This window comes from Tachyglossus aculeatus, chromosome 4, assembly GCF_015852505.1.
Source record: "Tachyglossus aculeatus isolate mTacAcu1 chromosome 4, mTacAcu1.pri, whole genome shotgun sequence".
Lineage (NCBI taxonomy): Eukaryota > Metazoa > Chordata > Mammalia > Monotremata > Tachyglossidae > Tachyglossus > Tachyglossus aculeatus.
Genome location: NC_052069.1, coordinates 137,057,768 through 137,079,698, shown reverse-complemented (window position 1 = coordinate 137,079,698; position 21,931 = coordinate 137,057,768). Strand labels below are relative to the sequence as shown.

Here is a 21,931-nt window from a genome sequence, read left to right as displayed (position 1 = left end):
CATCCCTGCCCCAGGCTGGGTAAACCAATGTGGAGATGTGAAGGTTAAAGAAATGAAGATGGCACCCAGTAATAATAATAATAATAATTAATAATTGTGGTATTTGTTAAGTGATTACTGGGTGCCAGACACTATACTAAGCACTGGGGTGGATACAAGCACATCCAGTTGGACACAGTCCATGTCCCACACAGGGCTCACGTTCTTCATCCCCATTTTACAGATGAGGTAACTGAGGCCCAGAGAAGTGAAGTGGCTTGCTCAAGGCCGCACAGCTGACCTGGGGCAGAGCCAGGATTGATTCCCAGGCTCATGCTCTATCCAATATGCCATGCTGCTCCTATGAAGACTTCTAATACAGGGCTTTGCACTCAGTAGACACTCAATACAGAGCTCTGCTCCAGTAGGTACGCAGTACAGTGCCTTGCACATAGTCTTGTCTTATACCGTCGAGTCGTTTCTGGCCCAAAACGACACCACGGACACATCTCTCCCAGAACACCCCGCCCTCCATCTACAATCGTTCTGGTAGCGCATCCATAGTCTTTTCTTGGTAAAAATACAGAAGTGGTTTACCATTGCCTCCTTCTGCGCAGTAAACCCAAGTCTCCGTCCTCGACTCTCCCCCAAGCCTCTGCTGCCCAGCACAGGGGAATTTTGACTTGTAGCAGATTGCCTTCCACTCGCTAGCCCAAGCTAGGAATGGAATGGGTAGGCCTCTTCCTGACTCTCCCTCCCCTAGCCGAGACTGGCAGAGTATTGGAAACTCTCCAGATGCGACCTTGATAGGGGTGCACATAGTACATAGTAACATTTATTTAGCTCTTACCGAGTGCAAGGAGCTATGCCAAACACTTGGAAAAGTCCAGCAGAAGCTGATTTCAAGGAGCTTCCGGGCTAAACGGGGAAGACAGACATAAACATATTTAGAGTGGTATCGGAATAAATGAACTGGCTGTTGGTGGGAGCAAGTGGACGCAAGTGATGAAACAATTTGGGGAGTTGACTACAGTGGGGGAATGTTTGTTGCGGGGGTTGTAACACTTCAGGGCTTCCTTCTTCTTAGGATCGTGTCTGTGCCCCTGTCTGTGTCTGTGTCTGTCCTTTGAAAACTTATTGTGACCAAGTAATAATAGTAGAGAGTAGCAGAGGATAGCAGAGAAGCAGCATGGCTCAATGGAAAGATCATGGGCTTTGGAGTCAGAGGTCATGGGTTCAAATTCCGGCTCCACCAGTTGTCAGCTGTGTGACTTTGGGCAAGTCACTTAACTTCTCTGTGCCTCAGTGACCTCATCTGTAAAATGGGGATTAAGACTGTGAACCCCCTGTGGGACAATCTGATCACCTTGTAACCTCCCCAGTGCTTAGAACAGTGCTTGGAACACAGTAAGAACTTAATAAATGCCATTATTATTAGTAGTAATAATAATAATAATGAGAATAATAGCATTTAAGTGTTTTTTAAATCAATCAATCAATCTATCATATTTATTGAGCACTTACTTTGTGCAGAGCACTGTACTAAGCGCTTGGGAAGTACAAGTTGGCAACATAAATGGTATTCTTAAGTGCTCACTACGTTATGCCCTGTTCTAATGACTGAGGTAGATTCACAGTTATCAGGTTGGATATAGTACCTGTCTTCTCAGAGTCACACCTGGAGAATTTCCAGTACTCTACCAGTTACAGCTACAGGAGGGAGAGTCAAGCAGAGGCCTACCTATTTCGTTCCTAGCTTGGGCAGTAGCTAGTGAGTGGAAGGCAATCTGCTACAAGTCAGAACTCACCTGTGCTGGGCAGCAGCGGCGTGGTCGAGGACAGAGACTCATATTCTGCGTCGAAGGAGGCAATGGTAAACCATTTCTGTATTTTTACCAAGAAAACTCTCTGGATCCACTACCAGAACGATTGCAGATGGAAGTGGGGCGTTATGGGAGAGATGTGCCTATGGTGTCGCTATGGGTCGGACTCGACTCGACAGCATAAGACAACAACAACAGTCCCTGTCTTGCATAGAGCTTGTAGTCTAAGGGGGAGGAAAGATGGGTATTAAAGTCCCCATTTTACAGAAAGGAAAATCGAGGCACAGAGAAGTAAAATGACTTACCCAAGGTCACACAGCAGTCAAGTGGTGGAACTGGGATTATAGGAAACCTTCCCAGATCCAATCAGATTAATCTTCCCTGGTCCCAGAACAGAGTTCCCCTGGGGCCTACTACAATGTGTGTGTCCGTGTGTGTGTGTTTGTGTGTGTGCGCACGCACATGCACACATGTGTATGTGTGTCCCCTGCACCCTCTGGTTCCCAGCTGGTTAACATTGGGGATTTGTGTATTTCATAATCTTGAATTTATGGTTTCGTGGTCACTCAATAAAAATGTTTCAAACAAAAATGCAGATTCAGGGAAATAGCTGAGGGTTGGAGCAGTCAGGATTTACAGCGGAGGCTTTCATCGGAACAGGCGGAGAGCACTCTGGGGACAGAGAGGTCCTCCGGGTGGTCGGAAAGTCCTCCCTTTTGTCTGACTGTTCTCCCTCCATTTTTTTTTTATTTTTATGGTACTTGTTTAGCGTTTATATTGAGCGCTGTTCTAAAAGCTGGAATAGATACGGGTTTTTGGTGCTTGTTAAGTGCTTAACTATGTGCCAGGCACTGTACTAAGCACTGGGGGGGATACGAGCAAATTGGGTTGGACACAGTCCCTGTCCCACGTGGGGTTCACAGTCTCAATCCCCATTTTACAGATGAGGTAACTGAGGCCCAGAGAAATGAAGTGACTTGCCCAAGGTCACACGTGGCAGAGCCAGCATTAGAACCCAGATCCTCCGACTCCCAGGCCTGCGCTCTTTCCACTAGGCTGTCCTGCTTTCCCTACGCTCTCTCCAGTTGATTCCGGTTGAACTTGGGTGGAGGCAGGGCTGGGTACAGTGCCCGGCTCTCAGGGTGTGTCCATCTGCCAACCACCCTCTGTCCCCGCGGGGGCACCGGCCGAGAGACTCCAGTGTCCTCAGCAGGATTTCGGTGGGCTGGGGTGCCCGGCCGGGCCGGAGGCGTGGGAACAAGGCAGGGTGAAACTCTGTCCACCGGCCAATCCGAAGGGAGTTTCCAGCCCTGGAGCCAGCACAGAATAGAGGGTTCTATGGAAACCCCCTCTCCGGGAGGCTGGCGGCCGGGGCTGGGATTCGGGCAGGGGGAGGCAGGGAGGCCGGTGGCCAGGGCCTGAACTCAAGCAGGGGAAGGTTGAGATGCTGTTTGCCGAGGCCGGGACTCCGATAGCTGGAGGAGGGAGGAGGTGGTCAGTGTCGGGGCTTGGGCAAGGAGTCCGACCGCTGTGGCCAGGACCTGGGAAGAAGAGCAGGTGCAGAGAGGCCGCGACGTTGCCAGGCACAGAGAGGGCCCGGGTGGCAAGGGGGCCAAGGTGTCAGTCGATGTTCCCTTCCTTAAGTCTCCACCAGCGTGGCTCAGTGGAAAGAGCACGGGCTTTGGAGTCAGAGGTCATGGGTTCAAATCCGGGCGCCTCTGTCAGCTGTGTGACTTTGGGCAAGTCACTTAACTTCTCTGAGCCTCAGTTACCTCATCTGTAAAACGGGGATTAAAACTTTGAGCCCCCTGTGGGACAACCTGATCACCTTGTAACCTCCCCAGCGCTTAGAACAGTGCTTTGCACATAGTAAGCACTTAATAAAATACCATCACTCTCAGCCAGTCAGGCTGGGAATCTGCCTTCTGCCTCTTCTTCCATAAATCCTTTCCTGCAGCAACCACAGAGCTCCCAATCCCAGCTCTTCCAGGCCCATGCTAGGGGCCTACTATGTGCTCAACACCCTACTGGATGTTCACTGTGTGCAGAGGACTGTATTGTGTACCTGTTGGGTGCAGAACACTGTACTGGGTGTCTATTATATGCCCAGCCCTGAACTAGAGTATACAGAGCTCTATATTGGATGCTTATTCTGTCCAGAGCACTGCACTGGATGCTTATTGAGAAGCAGCATGGCCCAGGCTTGGGAGTCAGAGGATATGGGTTTTAATCCCAGCTCTGCCATTTTTCTACCATGTGACCTTGGGCAACTCACTTCACTTCTTTGTGCCTCAGTTCCCTCATCTGTAAAACGGGGATGAAGACTGTGAGCCCCACATGGGACAACCTGATTACCTTGTATCCACCCCAGAGCTTAGAACAGTGCTTGACACATAGTGAGTGCATAACAAATACCATCATTATTATTGTGTGCAGGGCACCGTACTGGACATTTACTATGTGTAGAGGACTGTTTCGGGTGCCTCACCCGTGCAAAACACTGTACTAGGTGCCTCCTGGGAGCATACTGATCACCTATGCATGCTTTTGAGAAGGATTTGTTCCACACACACTATTCCTCCCCTCCTCTCCTACCTTCTTCCTCTCCCTTTCTCCCCCACCTTCTCCCTTCTTTCCCTCCTCTCTCCCCTTTCCCTCCTACCCTCTCCCAGCTTCCACTTTCCTCCTCTCCATCCTCCTCTCCTTCCCTCCTTTCCCAGCATCACTGGAACCCTCAATTCCACCCGCTGGGAGCCTCAAAGCTGCTAGGGCCCTGCTATTCCTGCCTGTGGGATGACTTTCTGTGCCAGCTGAGGGGCAGTCTGAGAGAGGCCCCCCATCTCCCACCACCTCCTGACCGGAGTGAAGCTTGCCCTGCTGGCCTTGAAGCTGCTCATACTAGTGACCCAACTTCCCCCTACCCCCTACCCCTCACACCCCACCCCTCCACCCCCAGATTCCTGGAAGGAAGAACTTCCTGAGCACGAAGATGGCAGTTACGAAATCTTCCTACAAGAGAGTTTTTGAGAAGAGGAGAATCACCCTCTCGACGACCTCCCTGATCCTCCCACTATCATCCGCCCTCACCCTCCAACACGCCTGATCCACTATTTTGGTCCTTCCCGGAGGCAGGAGGATGGACAGACTGACGTTTCCCTTATCCCTCAGATCTCCAAGCCTTGATATGGGGTGACAGCTGGGGCCTGGGGTGACCCCTCTCCCCCCAGCCCCCTGGAGGGTGACGTTCATGAGAAAAATTTAGAGGAACCATGTGTCAGGAATGACCTCCCTTCCCTCCCCAGTGGTTAATTGGAAACACGGGTGCCTGGTGTCTCTGCAGCCAGGAGCGCTGGCTAGCCGAGGAAATGCCGGGGGCGGCAGGAGTGACCTTCCTGAAAACAAAGAGGGGAAAAGGTCACCCTACCGGGATCCTTCTGCCCAATCCCCTGCATCCAAGTGGGGCGGCTCCTCCTCCGGACCTTCCAGGTGAGACGAGCTCTCCCTGAAACCCCAGGTGGAGATCCTGGAGAAGCTACCCCAGTATCTTGACTCTCAGAAAGGCTTACCCTCAATCCCTCTTCATGTAGCAGAAGCTCACACTGAAGCTGGGTTTTCGGTCCATCCCCTCCCAATTCTCGGGCTGGAAGGGACACCAAGAGGTCAACCAGTTCATCCCCCAGTCTCCAAGCCTGGGCATAACCCATCTTGAACGGGGGAGATCCTGTATGTCACAGGCTAGAGCAGAGGTGTCCACAGAGCAGCAGCAGCAGGGCTTGGTGGGGAGAGCACGGGCCTACAGCCAAGGGACGTGGGTTCTAATCCGAGCTCTGCTGGGTGATCTTGGGCAAGAAGTGATCGTTATAATCACTGTGGAGTTGGTTCAGCCCCATCTATGTGCCAAGCGCTGGAGTAAGGGCAAGATCGTCAGGTCAGTCCCTAATAATAGTAATAATATTAATAATTGTGGTATTTGTTAAGCACTTACTATGTGCCAGACATTGTGGAAAGAGCATGGGCTTTGGAGTCAGAGGTCATGGGTTCAAATCCCAGCTCCGCCAACTGTCAGCTGTGTGACTTTGGGAAAGTCACTTCACTTCTCTGGGCCTCAGTTACCTCATCTGTAAAATGGGGATTAAAACTGTGAGCCCCCCACCGTGGGACAACCTGATCACCTTGTAACCTCCCAGAGCTTAGAACAGTACTTTGGACATAGTAAGCGCTTAACAAATACCATTATTATTATCATTATTATTATTGTTCTAAGCTCTGGGGTAGATGACAAGCTAATCGGGTTGGACACAGTCCCTCTCCCAAATAGGACTCACAGTCTTAATCCCCATTTTACAGAGGAGGGAACTGAGGCCTAGAGAAGTGAAGTGACTTGCCCAAGGCCACACAGCAGACAGGTGGAGGAGCCGGGATTAGACCCCAGGTCCTTCTGATTCCCAGGCCTGTGCTGTATCCACTAGGCCATGCTGTTTCCCTGTTCCTGCTCCCAGGTGGGCCTCATGGTCCAAGGAGGAGGGAGAACAGGTAAAGAATTCCCATTTTATAGTTGAGGAAACTAAAGCTCAGAGAAGTGAAACAACTTGCCCAAGGTCACATGGAACGTAAGTGGTGGAACCAGGATCACAATTCAGAGTCTCCCGTGGACTTTCCACCAGGTCATGCCACTTCCTGGTCCTCTCTGCCTCAGTTTCCTCATCTGTAAAATGGAGACTAAATATCACTGATTAAATGTGAGGCCTGTGTGGTACAGGCACAGTGGGCCCTCTGATTATCCTGTAGCTACCCCAGTGCTTGGAACATAGTTAGCGCTTAAAGAACACCACAGTTATTTTGGGGTGAGAAGCACTGTGGCCTAGTGGAAAGAGCATGGGCTTGGCACTTGCCTGCTGCGTGGCCTGGGCCAAGTCAGTTAACTTCTCTGTGTCTCAGTTCCCTCATCTGTGAAAATAGGGATTTACTATCTTTTCTTTTTCACCCTTATACTGTGAGCCCTGTATGGCACAGGGACTGTGTCTAACCTCTTATATTGCATCTTCCTCATTGCTTCACACAGTGCTTGGAACAAAGTGAGTGCTCAACAAATACCCTTATTATCCACAGGCATCCTTGGGCACCCACACCGGTGACTCACAACTAATATCCAGAATACCCTTCCTTGTGCCTGATTTGAATCCTTCCCACTGCAACCTCCACCCATCTCCTCTTGCTCTGCCCTCTAGGTTGGCAGAGGGCAGCTGATTAACCACAATGCCCTTTACCGGCACATGGTTGATTCAATACCATGGAAGTCGGGTGCAGGTCTTGGGAGATGGGAAACGCTGATTCTAGGAAGCTGGGAATTCCTGAACTCTGGTCCAGCCCGAGATGACCATTTAGGCCTTCCCAGAAGGAGCTGTCACCAGGTCCGGCAGCCTCCCTTCCATGGTCATGGGAACTCTTCCCACCCAGGCGATGTCGGGAAGAGGTGGGAATTGGCCCTGGGCTCGGCAGGCAATTCTGGCTGTCATCTGTTCCGAAGCTGGGAGCAGTTTCATGGCAGGCTGCAGTGTGATCGGAGTGGGGTCTCTGTCAGCAGCAGCGAGCTCTGCCTGAGGAAGGGAAGGACCCCTGCCTTCCCCAGGCAGCTCTGGGGTGGACTGGTCTGGAAACAGGGGAATGAACCTCTTGATTCCCATCTCATTAGCATTATCTCTAAGAGAAGCAGCGTTGACTAGTGGATAGAGCCCGGTCCTGGGAATCTGAAGGACCTGTGTTCTAGTCCTAACTCTGCCACTTGTCTGCTGTGTGATCTTCACTTCTCTGTGCCTCAGTTACCTCATCTGTAAAATGGGGATTAAGATTGAGAGCCCCATGTGGGACAGGGACTGTATCTGACTTGATTACTTAGTGTCTACCCCAGCGCTTAGTACAGTGCCTGGCACTTAGTAAGAGCTTAACAAATACCATAATTATTATTATTATCACTCCCATTAATATTAGTGAATTACTATGTGCTGGGCACTAAACTCAATGTGTACTTCCCAAGTGCTTAGTAGGACTTAGGAGGGCAGACATTAGTATAAATAAATGAATTATGGATATAATAATGATGGCATTTGTTAAGTGCTTACTATGTGCCGAGCACTGTTCTAAGCGCTGGAATAGATACAAGGTTACCAGAGATATGTACGTAAATGCTGAGGGGCAGAAGGGAGGTGAATAAATCCAAGTGCAAGGGTGACGCAGAAGGGAGTGGGAGAAGAGGAAATGAGGGCTTAGTTGGGGAAGGTCTCTTGGAGGAGATGCGCTTTGACTAAGGCTTGGAAGGTGGGGAGAGTGAGCATCTGTCACATATGAAGAATCTGAGTGTTCCAGGCCAGAGGCAGGATGTGGGCGAGAGGTCAGCAGCGAGGTAGATGAGATCACGGTACAGTGAGTAGAGTGGCGATAGAGGGGCAAAGTTTGCAGGTTAAGTTGTAGTAGAAAATCAGGGAGATAAGGTAGGAGGGGGCAAGGTTATTGAATGCTTTAAAGCAGGTGGTAAGGAGTTTCTGTTCGATGTGGAGATTGATGGACAACCATTGGAGGGTCTTGAGGAGTGGGGAAACATGGGCTGAACAGCTCTGTAGAAAAATGATCTGGGCAGTAGAATGAAGTATGGACTGTAGAGGGGAGAGACAGAAGGCAGGGAGGTCAGCAAAAAGGCTGATACAGTAATCAAGGGGGGATAGGATACGTGCTTGGATCAGCACGGTATCAGTTTGGATGGAGAGGAAGGGCAGATTTTAGCGATGTTGTGAAGGTAGAACTGACAGAATTTGGTGACAGATTGAATGTGTGGGTTGAATGAGAGCAATGAGGTGAGGATAACCCTAACGTTACGGGCTTGTGAGGCGGTTGTTGGTAGCGCTGTCTACAGTGATAGTAAAGTCACGGAGAAGACGGTGTTTGAGTGGAAAGATAAGGAGTTCTGTTTTGGACATCTTAGCTTGAGGTGATGGGAGGACATCCAAGTAGAGATGTCCTGAAGTCAGGAGGAAATTTAAGACTACAGATGAGAGAAATCAGCCCAGCCCATCAAAGGTAAGCCCAGTCCAACCCCAGCCCAACCCAGTCCAACTCCAGCCCCCAATACAGCACAGCCCCACTCCAGCCCAGCCCCAGCCCCCAGGACAACACAATATAGCACAGCACAGCTTCAGCCCAGCCCCAGCCCATTCATTCAATTGTATCTATTAAGCACTTACTGTGTGCAGAGCACTGTACTAAGCACTTGGAAAAATACAATACAGCAATAAAAAATGGCAATCCCTGCCCACAGTGAACTCACAGTCTACAGGAGGGAGGAAGCAGACATCAATACAAATGAACAGACATCAATACAAATAAATAAAATGACAGATATATACATAAGTGCTGTGGGGTGGGGACGGGGAAGAGCAAAGGGAGAAATCAGGGCGACACAGAAGGGAATGGGAGATGAGGAAAAGTGGGACTTAGTCTGGGAAGGCCTCTTGGAGGAGATGTGACTTCAGTAAGGCTTTGAAGGAGGGGAGAGTAATTGTCTGTCGGATTTGAGGAGGGAGGGAATTCCAGGCCAGATGTAGGACGTGGGCCAGGGGTCTGCAGCTAAATAGGTCAAGCATAATCCTGGTCCCTTATGGGGCTCTCTATCTGAGCAGAAGGGAGAACAGGGATTGGCCAAACCCCCATCCACCCCTCCACCCGGACCTGGGGTCGGCCACCCCATCGGGAAGGCGAGAAGCAAGGTCGAACTTTGCATAATGTATTTATCTTGGAAGGCCTGGTTCTATTCAAGTGCTCCAAAAATTCAAGTGCTGAAACTCACACTAAGTCAACAGCACTTAGAGAAATGAAATAAATTCTTTCTTCGAGTCCAGTCAGAGGGGTTGACAGGGCCAAGCTCTCGCGTGTTGTCCTAAACATTCTTTCTTTCTCATAAGTGGCGCTGTCTGGGGTGCGGAGGCGTGGGGGGCACGGAGGCTTCGCCGGGTCCATTAATCTGCCCTCCTGCAGCAGAGGAACTTAAGATGCTTAATGAAAGATTTCCTCCACAGGTCCACAGGTCGGCTGGTGGTCTCGAGGCTGGGGTTGGGGGTAGCCGTGGGCAGAAGGGGCTGGGATCGGATGTGTCCGGCCCTCGGGAAGCCCAGCCAGGACTACGGGGTCGAACCGTCTTTCCCTGCACTGCGGCACTCAGGGGAAACCGCCATCCACGCTCTGTCGGCTTCTAGTGGAGCGAGACCCTCCCCCGACAGGCCAGTACGGTCGGCGGAGCGGAGACCCAGCCTGTCCTCCACCTCCCCCGCTGGCCTTCTGCACCCCGCAACCCCCCCACCCTTGGGGTCATGGAGGGGGAACACTGGGTTTGGGGGGGGGGTCCTGGCAGACTTCCAAGAGACTGTGGTTCCCCCCGGGCCAACCCAGGCCAAAACTCAGCCTCCCATCTCAGCTCCAGCCCCGTGTTTCCACCTGGCCTGCTTGTCCATCACTTACTGATTTGCTTCTCCTTGGTTTTGTCATTTGTCTCTGTGCCTGAACCCTTTCTTCTCAAGGACTCTGACGATCAGGGCTTGTTTGTTTCCACAGTGGATGGGGAGATCTTCAAGGAGAAGAGCCAAAATCTCTACTTCTGTTGTATGTTTCAATGTCCCAAGCATAGCACGCTGCACACAGTAGGAGTCCAGCGCAGAGCTCAGCACACAGTAGGCGTCCAGTACAGCTCTCTGCACAAACTAGGTGCCTAATTCAATGCCCTGCACACAACAGTCAGCCGGTACAGTGCTCTGCACACAGTAGACATATAATAATAATAATAATAATAATAATTTTGGTATTTGTTAAGCACTTACTATGTGCAAGGCACTGTTCTAAGCGCTGGGGAGGATACAGGGTGATCAGTTTGTCCCATGTGGGGCTCACAATCTTAATCCCCATTTTACAGTTGAGGTAACTGAGGCAAAGAGAAGTTAAGTGACGTGCCCAAAGTCACACAGCTGACAAGCAGCGGAGCGGGATTTGAACCCATGATCTCTGACTCCCAAGCCCGTGCTCTTTCCACTAAGCCACACTGTTTCTCTAATTCTAATAATGCAGCGCTCTTTGAACAGCTTGCCGGCCTGGGAAGACCTACTGAGTCACCCTGGGCTAGCGGTTGAGCTGTGGTTGTCTAGGCCTCTCTGGTCAGTGGAGGGCCAGTGGGGATCAGGATATGCACACCCAACCAGACATGAGGGATCGCCACGCCCTCGCCCACCCAGGGTGAATTGGCTTCTCCAAGCTGGATGGATCCCTTTCCCTCTCTCCTCCTCTCAGCCCCGCAGTCACACATCCCAAGGCAGAGGGTTTCTGCTGTGGCCACAGCCCACTTCCACCCCCCGACCCAATCCTCACTGCCTTATGCCAGCAGCATGGCCTAGTGGATAAACACAGACTTGGGAGTCATAAGGTCGTGGGTTCGAATCCTGACTCTGCCACTTGTCTGCTGTGTGACCCTGGGCAAGTCACTTCACCTCTCTGTTACCTTATCTATAAAATGGGGATTGAAACTTCGAGTCCCACGTGGGACAGGGACTATGTTCAACTTGATTTGCTTGTATCCACCCCAGCGCTTAGTACAGTGCCTGGAACATAGTAAGTGCTTAACAAATATAATCATCAGCAGCAGCAGTAATAGCAGCCGAGAGACACAGGATTCCCTCAGTCATGGCTCTAATATGCTGCTCACCTGCCCCGGGCAATCAATCAATCCATCAGTTGGTAGGATTTACTGAGTGCTTACTGTGTGCAGAGCAAAGTACTGAGTGTTTGGGAGAGTACGATACAACTCAGTGGGTAGACATGTTCACTGCCTGCAAAGAGCAGAGTAGAGGAGGAGACAGATGTTAAAATAAATTACAGATAGAGGAAGTGGCAGAAAATAACAACATGGACATAAGTACCGTGGGGCTGGGGTGAAGTGTCAAAGTACTCAAGTGCAGACCTAAGTGCATAGGCGATGCAGAAGAGAGAGAATAAGGTAGAGAGATGAGAGGTTAATCAGGAAAGGCTTTCTGGAGGGGATATGATTTTAGGAGGGTTTTGAAAATAAGGAGAGTGATGGGATTTGAAGGGGGAGAAAGTTCTAAGCAAGAGGCAGGATGTGGACAAGGGGTCAGTGGAGAGAGCGACAAGACTGAGGAACGGTGAATAGGTTGGGCATTATAGGGGCGATGTGTGCTGGGTGGGTTTTAATAGGAAATCGGGGAGGTAAGGTAGGAGGAGGCAAGGTGATTGAGTGCTTTAAAGCTGATGGTAAAGAGTTTCTGAAGGATGTGGTGGTGGATGGGCAACCCCTGGAGGGTCTTGAGGATAGGGGAGATGTGGACTGTACTTGTTTTCTCTGTGTGTTGCTCAGGACAGCTGCTGGCTGGGACCAACACCTGGAAAGGAAGATTGACCTTTCCTGAGAGCAGGAGAGAGGGAGGCAGTGGGACGGAGGGAGGGAAGAAGGAGTGATTCCTGGCTCTGACAGTGTCTGAAAATCCCAAGAAGTAAGTGTGGGACAGGGGTTGAAGTCCTGCCCCATCGCTCCATCTCCCACTCCCTTCCTCCATCCTCCTTCCATCTTTGCCCCGTCCTCCCTCCATCCCCGCCCCATCATCCCTCCATTCCCCCTTCCATCCTTCCCTCTGTCCTCTCTCCATCCTCCTTCCATCCTCCCTTCAACCTCCCTCTATCCTCACTCCATCCTCTTTCTATCCATTCCTCCATCCCTGCCTCCACCTCCCTTCGTTCTCCCTCCATCCACCTTCTATCCCTCCATTCATCTTTCCCTCCATTCTCTCTCCATCCTCCCTCCATCTCTCTCTCCATCCTCCCTCCTTGACTCCTCCATCCTCCCTCCCCCCATCCCAGCATGGCAGAGTGGATAGAGGATGGGCCAGGGGTCAGAAGGTCATAGGTTCTAATTCCAGTCCTGCCACTTGTCTGCTGTGTGACCTTTGAAAAGTCACTTATCTTCTTCATGCCATAGTTACCTCATCTGTCAAATGGGGAGTGAGACTATGAGCCCTACTTGGGACAGGAATTGTGTCCAACCCAATTTGCTTGTATTCACCCCAGTACTTAGTTCAGTGGCTGGAACATAGTAAGCACTTAACAAATATTGTAATTATTATTAATAATTATCCCTCCATACATCCTTCCCTCCATTCTTCCTTCCATCTTTCTTCCATTCCTCCATCAATCATTCTCTCCATCCTTCCTCCATTTTCCCTCCATCCCTCCCTCCATCATCCCTCCAACCCTTCCTCTGCCCCTCCATCCATTCTCCCTCCATCCTTCCCTCCCATCCATATGGTCACTGAGGAGTTGAGGCAGGGGCTCCGGGCTGCTTCTATTCCCTGCCCTCCCACCCTCCTTAGCCATCCCCAGCCCCCGTGAAGGTGATAACAAGCTACCTCCCCACGGCTGGATTTTCCCCCTTCCTTCAAGTTTTTGTTCCAGCAAAGCATCCTGTCTGTCTGCCAGCCCCGCTGACCACTGGGCTCTCCCTGAGAGGGAGCCCAGCCTATGGAGAGCAGTCAGACTGGGTCCACATCTGCCTTGCTCGGCCCAAGTCTCTGGAAAGAGGAATTGAGAGGGGAAATAGGGCACCGGGTGAGAGCAAGCCAAGAATCCCTTGAACTGTTTATGTATGTGTTTGTGTGCACTTGAGCACCAGTGTGCGTACATGTGCAGATGAAGTGTGGATATGGGGGATATGTGTGTACATTTGTGTGGACATCTGTTTACGTGTGGGGAGGTATGTGTGCACCCATAAGTGTATGCTTGTGTTTGTGCATGTGTATTTGGGGCCCTGTGTGTGCCAATGTACATGCATTTATGGGCCTGGAGGGGTGGGCGACTGCATGGGTTAGGGTGTGGGGATGGTGCGACTGGATGTGGGGGTTTGTGTTGGAGGAGGAGAGGAAAGGCAGAAACAAAAAGTAAGGAAAGCCAAGCCAGCGCGGCGAGCTCGATTTGGAAACTGAACCACGGGGGAGAGCAGGGTTCGACTTGCCAGACATGAAGATAAAAAAGAGTCTGGGCTGATGGGCGTCTTGGGATCAGAGGGGAGAAACAGTAGGTGATTGAGTGAAGGGAAGGATGGAGAATGGAGGGAGGATGGAGGGTGGGATGGAGGGAAGATGGAGAGATGGGGTGGCAGTGCAGGGCAGAGAGAGTGTGGAGGGACCAGGAGGTGGCAGTGGAGGGCAGAGAGAATACGGAATAATAATAATAATGATAATAATTATAGTATTATTATCATAGTAAGCACTTACTATGTGCCAGGCACTGTATTAAGCATTTTGGGTTGGACACAGTCCCTATCCCACATGGGGCTAGCAGTCTCAATCCCCATTTTCCAGATGAGGTGACTGAGGCCCAGAGAAGTGATGTGACTTGCCCAAGGCCACACAGCAGACAAATGGCAGAGCCAGGACCATGTTTTATCCACTACATGACACTGCTTCCTATGGAAGGGCAATGAGGAGGCAGTTAAGGCCAGATAAGGCAGGCTCGGCTCCTTGATTGTCTTTGGTTCGGCTGTTTGACTTGCAGCAAGTGTCTTACCTTCTCTGAGCCCTGACCAAGTGGCCAGCTTTTCACCTTAAGAACCCGGGTTCTCCCGGTGAGTGAGGATTTTAATGACGGGAGAGGCATGGGAGGGGATGGGCTTCAAATAGCAGACAGATCAGGAAGACACCATCTTGGGTATTTTCAATCATTCTGGGAAACCCTCAAGTCTGGTCAGAATCCTGGGGTGAGCCAGTTTGGGAGTACAGTTCATTCAATCAATCAATCAATCGTGCTTATTGAGCACTTGATGTGTGCAGAGCACTGTATTAAGAGCTTGGGAGAGAACAATACAGCCGAGTTGGTAGATAAGTACCCTGCCCATGAGGAGCTTACAGTCTAGAGGGGGAAACAGATGTTAATATTAATTAATGAATATGAATTATGTTGCCAACTTGTACTTCCCAAGGGCTTAGTTCAGTGCTCTGCACACAGTAAGAGCTCAATAAATACAATTGAATTAATATAAATAAATAAGTCATGGATTTGGACTGAAATTGGTGGGAATTGGACTGTTTCTTGGCCCTCTAGGGAATCCCCATCTTAGAGCAATGGAGGGAAGGGGCCAAGCATCAGACCCCCAAGGAAGGATGACACGATAGAAACACAAAACAACACAAAGGACAAGGCCAGCGACCTCTGTCATAAGAGGGACATGACTTGGAGGCTGGAGGAGCAGAGTCTCAGTCTCCTCACGGCTCAGAGCCCGAAGGACCCAGCCGGAACCTCAGCCACAGTCATTGCAGCTGCCAGATCTGGTTGTGGAATGGCCTGGTGTCAACAAAAGTTGACAGGTGGTCGATTATCAGGATGGCATATAGCCCTCTAGAACCCAGGTCCTTCTGACTCCCAGGCCGAGGCTCTATCCATTAGGCCATGCTGGGTCTAGAACGTGGAGTTCCCAGGATGGGGTGAGGAGCCCCGAGACCTGAAATGGTGAATATTTTTTTTTAACACTCATTTTTTTTATGGTATTTGTTAAGTGCTTACTATATGCCAGGCATTATAATAATAATTTGTTAAGCGCTTACTATGTGCCAAGCACTGTTCTAAGTGCTGGAGTAGATACAAGGTCATCAGGTTGTTCCACGTGAGGCTCACAGTCTTAATCCCCATTTTACAGATGAGGTAACTGAGGCACAGAGAAGTGAAGTGACTTGTCCAAGGTCACACAGTAGACAAGCGGTGAAGCCAGGATTGGAAACCGGGTCCTTCTGACTGCCAGGCCCCCGGGCTCTCTCCACTACACCACGCTGCTTGGAATCAGGAACCCAATATGAGGTTTCACCCCACCTTCTTTTGCCTCCTATTCTTTTATTTGCTGTAGGCAAAAGCACTACAAATACAGCCCTGAAGAGCCTGCCCTTCACAGATTTTCCCCTCGGGCTCTCCCCTCAGCAGATTGACAGTGAAGATGTGTTGCGCAGAAGGAACTAGCTGACAAGATACTTAGCTGAGTGTGACTGGACACTTAACATTCAGCCTCCATCTCCCGCAGTTGTCAAGCGAGAATGAGCGATGTGGGGAAGACAGTAGCGGGGATTGCTGGCATCTTGGCTCTGAGGGGAATATGCAGGAGCAGCAATCGGGGAGGTTCGATTCAGGGGGAAGTTTGAGTCTGATCTAGCCTGATCCGGGGTTTTTGGATCCCTTGATCCTCAGTTTCCCCATCTGTGAAATGGGCTTGGTGCGATGATCCTTTCCTTCCTCCTGCTGGGACTGAATTAATTCAAGGGGCAGCCCAATTAATGATAATACTAATAATAATGATAATTACTGTGGTACTTGTATGAGAAGCAGTGTGGCTCAGTGGAAAGAGCCCGGGCTTTGGAGTCAGAAGTCAAGGGTTCAAATCCCGGCTCCGCCACTTGTCAGCTGTGTGACTTTGGGCAAGTCACTTGACTCCTCTGTGCCTCAGTTCCCTCACCTGTGGAATGGGGATGAAGACTGTGAGCCCCCCGTGGGACATCCTGATCACCTTGTAACCTCCCCAGCGCTTAGAACAGTGCTTTGCACATAGTAAACGCTTAAAAAATGCTATCATTATTATTATTATTTGTTTGCTAGGCACTTACCACTTGCCAGGCACCATTCTAAGAGCTGGGGTGGAAATCAGCAAATTGGGCTGGACCCTCTCCCAATCCCACGTGGGGCTCACAGTCTCCATCCCCATTTTGCAGGTGGGGGAACTGAGGCACAGAGGAGTTAAGTGACTCGCCCAGGGTCATGCAGCAGACAAATGGCAGCAAACCTTGTGACTCCCAGGCCCGTGCCCTAACCCCATGCAGCAGACAAATGGCAGCAAACCTTGTGACTCCCAGGCCCATGCCCTATCCCTATGCCATACTGCTTATCTATCGCTGTTATCGATTGATCTCTGGTATGTACTGAGCGCTCGCTTGCTTTGTGGAGCGCCCCGTACAAAACGCTCAGGAGGGTACACTACAACAGAGTTGGTAATAATAATGATGATGGCATTTATTAAGCGCTTACTATGTTCTAAGCGCTGGTAGATGTGACCCCTGCCCACAAGGAGTTTCGAGGAGGAGTTGGGCATTAAAAACAGATTATTGGATTGGTTTCATCACCCCCCACAGACAAACGTTTTAAGTAAATGCCTGCCAATGACAAAGTAAGAAGTAATCTTTAGGAGGCATGAAGATGTAGCCATCGAGTCTCGGCATGCTACCGCTTCAGCAGAACCCTTTCATTTTGGCCTCATGATGGCTTCTGCTTAGTTACTCGGTTTTCTGAAGAAAAATTGGATCTGGCACCTGCAGTATTGGGGAACATCCAGCTCCTCAATTTTACTCGCTTTTGGCCCGCTACACATCCGCCATACACCCCCTGGTCTGGAATGCCCCCCCTCCCCACATCCGCCAAGCTAGCTCTCTTCCTCCCTTCAAGGCCCTACTGAGAGCTCACCTCCTCCAGGAGGCCTTCCCAGACTGAGCCCCCTCCTTCCTCTCCCCCTCCTCCCCGTCTCCATCCCTCCCGCCTTACCTCCTTCCCTTCCCCACAGCACCTGTATATATGTATATATGTTTGTACGTATTTATTACTCTATTTTTTATTTATTTTACTTGTACATATCTATTCTATTTATTTCATTTTGTTAATATGTTTTGTTTTGTTCTCTGTCACCCCCTTCCAGACTGTGAGCCCACTGTTGGGTAGGGACCGTCTCTATGTGTTGCCAACTTGTACTTCCCAAGCGCGTAGTACAGTGCTCTGCACACAGTAAGTGCTCAATAAATACGATTGATTGATTGATTGATTGGTGTCGCTGCTGCCCCGTCGCTCTCCCAGCTGGAGAAGAAACACTGGAGTCAGAGATGGGGGCTGAAGGGGAGATGAGATTTGGGGTGCTGATCAATAGTCGGGGAAGAATTGTTGGGGAGAGAGGGTGTCTGGAGAGCTTGGGAAGAGTGGAGATTACTGTTCTATTGTATTGTACTTAGTACAGTACATAGTAAGCACTCAATAAATACGATTGAGCAAATGAATGAATGGGGCCATTCATTCGATCATATTTATTGATCACTTACTGTGTGCAAAGCCCTGAACTAAGCCCTTGGGACAGTACAATATAATAATAAACAGACACAGTCTAGATCCTCAGCGCTATAGTGAGAGCCTGACAGATAGAGACGCAGAGGGCCAGCGGCTTGGGGTGGAACACCAGTGTGGTAACCAGTTCCTTTCCACCAGTTTTTGGTCCAGAAACCTGAAGGCTGGGGCCTACCCGTGAGCCTGGACAGGAAACCTCTTTCTCCCAAGGGTTCTCACAGTGGTCAGTAGTGGGATGGAGAGCCATCAACCTGTCCTGGTGGACTTCTCGTCCCTCGGGGGTCCCCGCTCACTTGGGATAGATGTAGCGATCCACACAAGTTCACAGCCGGCCAGAGGAATTCCATTCTCTCTCCTTGTGGCCGACTGTTTACAGGAGGCAGAGTGGCCCCTTCCTGAAGGGAGACGTTACTGGGATGAAGTCCACCTCATCTGGCTCTCTGGCTGCCTCACTCGGGGGTCCGTTTACCCGTCGCCCCGCTGCTGACGGTAGGCATGATACAGATGGCCTGACCTGGACTCTGCAGACGGGGCACATTTCCCATCGCAGGGTCATCTCATAGACCCCTCCAGATTGGGTGAGGCATTTGTCTGATTGACAGGCAAGGCCTTAGGGTGCCCCATCAGAATTTCTAGTCTACAGTGCTGGGCAGAGCTCACCCCTCAGTGACCCAGGAGGAGTCTCCCATTTCTCCACTGGACACACGCTCTTCCCCATCATTCCCAGCCCACTTCCATCCATCTGTCCCAGCACACTGGGATGCCTTCCCAGATGGAGTCCCTGATTTCAGCTTCCCGCTGGCCACCTCCTACAGCACTTAGAACAGTGCTTGGCACACAGTAAGAGCCTAACAAGTACCATAAGTATTATTATTACAGCCCAGCAGGCTTCAGAGGGTTTGTCTTTACAGATGGGCTGTTGGCACTTTGGGGGGCACTCGAGATATACAGGTGTGTATGATGTGTGTGTGTGTGTGTGTGTGCGTGTGTATCCTGTCTCCCTCATCAGACTGACAGCCTCTCGAGGGGAGGGACAATGACTCTTTCTTCCTCTGTCCCTTTCCCAGTCCAGATCTCTACCTACAGTGGGAGACCAGAACCAGCAGGAGACTGAACAGCCGACAGACTCTGCCAACCAACTTTCAGACGAGGGCAGTCCAGCAAAACCCAAATTCCCTGGGTCATAGTGACCAGCAGAGTCAATGCCCTCCCTCCACCCTGCCTCCGTCCTTCAGACCCCCCTGCCAAATGCAGCCCTACACCCCCCGTCGGGCCTGCTGACTCTAATGGGAAAGGGGTGAGGGAAGGACGGATGGGGGAGTGGGCTGACACCCTGAATTGTGCTAGGAATGTGCATTGGCTCAGAGTGGCCAGGAGAGCCGGGGGGGGGGGGAAGGAGAGAGTCTCTGCCTTCAGTTGGAAAGGAACAGAGATCCCTCCTTCTCTCCATCCTCTGCCCTTTGTCCCCCCAGGAGGGCGCGAGGAGCTGGCGGACGCCTGCCGAGTGAGTCAGAAGGAGGAGACGGCAGCAATTTTCCGACCACTCGGCCACGCGGGCCCGGGGAAGGCAGGACAAGGGCCCTTCAGAGCCGGCAGGGCCGCGGCCCCAGCACCGTCCAGGAGCAGCCACGGGGGCGGGAGGGGAACGGGGCCAGGAGTCAGGGGTGGCCCGCACTCTTGCTCGGCCGCTGACTCACCTCCATGACCTTCGCGGAGACCTGGCTCCCTGCCCCTCCTTCCCACTCCCTGCCTTGTATCCCAGCCCCTCCTTTCTGCCCACACCCCTGTCCCACCCCCAGAGGTCCAGACAGGGAGTCGTCAATCAATCACTCAATCAATAGCATTTATTGAGCGCTTACTGTGTGCCGAGTATTGTACTAAGTTCTTGGGAGAGTACAGCCTGGCATAGTGGGCATAGTACAGCCCTGGGCATCAGAAGGTCATGGGTTCTAATCCCAGCTCCACCTCTTGTCTGCTGTGTGACTTCGGGGAAGTCACTTCACTTCTCTGGGCCTCAGTTGCCTCAACCATAAAATAAGTGTTGAGACTGTGAGCCCCATATGGGACAGGGACTGTGTTCAGCCCAATTTGCTGGTATCCACCCCAGCACTTAGCACAGTGCCTGGCCCATAGTAAGTGCTTAACAAATACCATTATTATTATTATTATTATTATTTACAGTATAACAATAAAAAAGACACATTCTCTGCCCACAACGAGCTTGCAGTCTAGAGTGGGAGACAAACATTAACACAAATAAATAAATTATGGCTATAAGTGAGGTGGGGCTGGGATGGGGGATAGCGTGGCTCAGTGGAAAGAGCCTGGGCTTGGGAGTCAGAGGCCATGGGTTCTAATCTCAGCTCCGCCACTTGTCAGCTGTGTGGCTTTGGGCAAGTCACTTAACTTCTCTGTGTCTCAGTTACCTCATTTGTAAAATGGGGATTAAGACTGTGAGCCCCACGTGGGGCAACCTGATCACTTTGTAACCCCCCCAGCACTTTGCAACCCCTAGACAGCTGAGGACACAGCCCAGAGGAGACCAAAGACCTGCCCAAGGTTGTACACGTATTTGAGGCAGGTCTGGGACTTATGTCTCCCAACGGCTCATCTATCTTGTCACCAACCTCTCACCTGTGTTCTGCCTCTGGACTGAAATTTCCTTCCTTCTTCATATCTTACAGACAATGACTCTTGCCCTACACGTCCCCCAAAATCTCCTCCAAGAGGCTTTCCCTGACTAAGCCCTCTTTTCCTCTTCTTCCACTCCCTTCTGCGTTGCCCTGACCTGCTCCCTTTATAATAATAATAATAATAATATTATCAGGTTGTCCCATGTGGGGCTCACAGTCTTCATCCCCATTTTACAGATGAGGGAACTGAGGCACAGAGAAGTGAAGTGACTTGCCCAAAGTCACACAGCTGACAATTGGTGGAGCCGGGATTTGAACCCATGACCTCTGACTCCAAAGCCCGTGCTCTTTCCACTGAGCCACGCTGCTATGCCAGTCTGATGGGGGAGACAGGAAACACACACACACATTGTACTGGATTCTAGGGGAGGGAGATAGGGAGGTGGGTCATGGTCCCTGTCTTTAAGGGAATGCCAGTTTAATGGGGGATACAGGAAACACACACACACACACTCTCTAGGGGAGGGGAGGGGCAGAGGGAGGAGGAGACGTGGTTCCTTCCTTCAAGGATCTACCAGACTAATGGGGGAGACAGGACATACACATACATGCACGCACGCACACATGCACATACACATATACACACATACTATACTGAGAGCTGAGGGAGGGGCAGAGGGAGGTGGCGGCCCAGTCCCTGCCCTCGAGGAGCTGCCAGTCTGATGGAGGAAGCCCTCAGACACACATACGTGCACACACACACACACACACACACACACACACACACACACACACACACACACGAGGAGGGAAAGAGGGAGGTGACGACACAGTCCCTGCCCTTGAGGGGCTGCCAGCCTGATGGTGGAGACAGGAGAAATCCGGACACAAGTTGGATTGAAATACAAGTGGCAGAGTTGTCTCCAAGTCTGAGGGAAGCTTAGCCCCAGAGTAGAAAGCGGGAAGGCAGTGTGGTCTGCTCGGGGGCAGGGGGGGTGGGGGGCAGATGGGACGTGGGCTGGCCGGGCCACAACAGAGACCCGTGCCAGGAGAGAAGACCCTAGGGGCAGCTACTAACCATCCTTCCTCCCTCACCCCTTCTCTGGGCCCTCTCACACCCCCATCCCTCCCAACCCTGTGAGGAGAGAGGGAGCTGGATGGCTTGACCTCTGGAGGGCCTTCCACCCTCAAGAGAGCGTAATCCTGTGTCTTCCGGGCAGAGGAGGGAGGCAGGCAGGCGGGCGGATGGCGACCAGGGTGGAGGCAAGATGGATTGAGAACAGAACCCAGAGTGACGGGCGAGAGACAGAGAGAGAG

At 51.2% G+C, this 21,931-nt stretch overlaps 2 non-coding genes across 2 annotated transcripts; one reads left to right on the top strand and one right to left on the bottom strand.

The window, feature by feature from the left end:
- Nucleotides 1-660: 660 nt before the first annotated feature.
- LOC119927520 lies at nt 661-792 on the bottom strand. Its single transcript, XR_005450515.1, has one exon. It is a non-coding gene; the product is annotated as a small nucleolar RNA SNORA7 (small nucleolar RNA).
- An 847-nt stretch (nt 793-1,639) lies between these two features.
- LOC119928013 lies at nt 1,640-1,777 on the top strand. Its single transcript, XR_005450974.1, has one exon. It is a non-coding gene; the product is annotated as a small nucleolar RNA SNORA7 (small nucleolar RNA).
- Nucleotides 1,778-21,931: the final 20,154 nt, after the last annotated feature.